A 1,707-nucleotide genomic window follows, 5' to 3' on the forward strand; every position below is an offset into this window, starting at 1 on the left:
GCGCCTTAGCCACTTGAGCCACAGGTGCCGAGCCAATAGATATATTTTCATATGACTGCTAAGCCTACAACAATTTCCTCTTCCCTAGAAATGGCCATGTTTAAAAATAATATAATGTATTACATAATCTTGTCCCTTTTAGCTAAGCCTTATTGACCTACAAGCAGACCTGTAACACAAACTTGACCAATCAGATCCTCACTTCAGGAATATGACATTTGCAACTACTAAATACAGAGAGCTGGGTAATTATGGTACACAGCCTTTTAAATGACCCCCATTGATCCTTGCCTTCTAGTATTTATGTTCTTCTGTAACGCTTAACTGTAGGACCTGGTGACTCACTTCTAATTACCTACTACAAAAGTGGGCCACAACCCTGAACTGCCCCAGGCTGAGTTGCTGTCATCCAAAGATGGCTGTACCCAGGAGAGTTGAACAAAGGTTGCAGTGAGCCCTTGAGTAGCTGAGGAAGATGGAGGAGGCAGTAGCTGCTAGCAAAAGGAAAGCATAAGGCTCAAGATGGGAAATCATAAACCTGATGATACTATCAAGGAAAATTCAACAATTTTCAATATCATAACCAAAAAATCAACCAGTTTCCAGAAAGAAATTTACTTGAGCATGGATTAACATGTTTTATTATATTTATCATACATATAAGTCTGCAGAGAGCAGACTTAATGCTGCTCTCTGCAGCCCAATAGCAAACAACTTTTTTCATGAATGTGACACAGGCTCCTATTGCTGCTGGCTTACCAATGGCAGTGATCCCATGTTGATAGCACAAGTAGCTTACAAAAGTTTTGTAAGTTTACCTTTGAATATAGGTGACTTGTATTGTGAAATCTGTACTGTAATATGGGGAGTACTGGTTGGTCTTGTTTTTGGTGGTCCGTACTCTGTTTTCTTGACTAAACCTGTGAATGGTGGCCTAGCATCTAGGTATGAGTCAACTCTGCTACCAGAGAAAGGAAACATCTTAACTTACTGGATTAGAATTTCTAAGCCTATCTTTAGAAAGATGTTATTTATCATTTTGCTCTGGACTGTATTTGCAGCATACTTTGTATCTCAGTAATATAAACTGCTTATAAAGGTCCTTCTCTTACCTGAACCTGGCCTTGAAATTCACTAATTTTAAGCAAATATATACATAAAAATAGAATGATAAAAAAGAAAAATAAAACTACAGCAAAATTAATGAGATGTTACTTCTTTGTGTGTATATGTATTGTTTGTTTGTTTGTTTTTGTTTTTTGAGTTTTTCGCCAGGGCTGGGTTTTTGAACCTGCCACCTCCAGTGCCCTACTCCTTGAGCCACAGGCGCCACCCCCGAGATGTTACTTCTGAAATTATGTTATAAATAGACTGTGACTTCCATTTAGGGTGCTCTCTCTTGCTCTCTTGCATACTTGCCATGAGGAAAATCAGTTGCCATGTTTTGTGTTGCCCTTCAGGGACCTATGTGGCAAGGAACTGTGAGAGATTTTCAGCCAATAAACAAATAAGATCTTGTATCTTGGTCCTCAATATCCTAGATGCCCAAAGGAGCATTGAGCTATTATTTCTCTAAATAATTTCTAACATGAGAGATAATCCATCTTCCTAATAGATCTCTGCCTATGTCCCTTTGAACTATTTTCTGGGTACTTGGCCAAGGTCCTTTATCCAAAGTTAGCTCTTCTTTGTCATATATATATATAT

At 38.4% G+C, this 1,707-nt stretch overlaps 1 pseudogene; it reads left to right on the top strand.

The window, feature by feature from the left end:
• The first annotated feature begins 522 nt into the window (after positions 1-522).
• On the top strand, positions 523-1,138 carry LOC105887338 (annotated as a pseudogene).
• The last annotated feature ends 569 nt before the right edge of the window (positions 1,139-1,707 follow it).

This window comes from Otolemur garnettii, unplaced genomic scaffold, assembly GCF_000181295.1.
Source record: "Otolemur garnettii isolate 467f Iridium unplaced genomic scaffold, OtoGar3 scaffold00070, whole genome shotgun sequence".
NCBI lineage: Eukaryota > Metazoa > Chordata > Mammalia > Primates > Galagidae > Otolemur > Otolemur garnettii.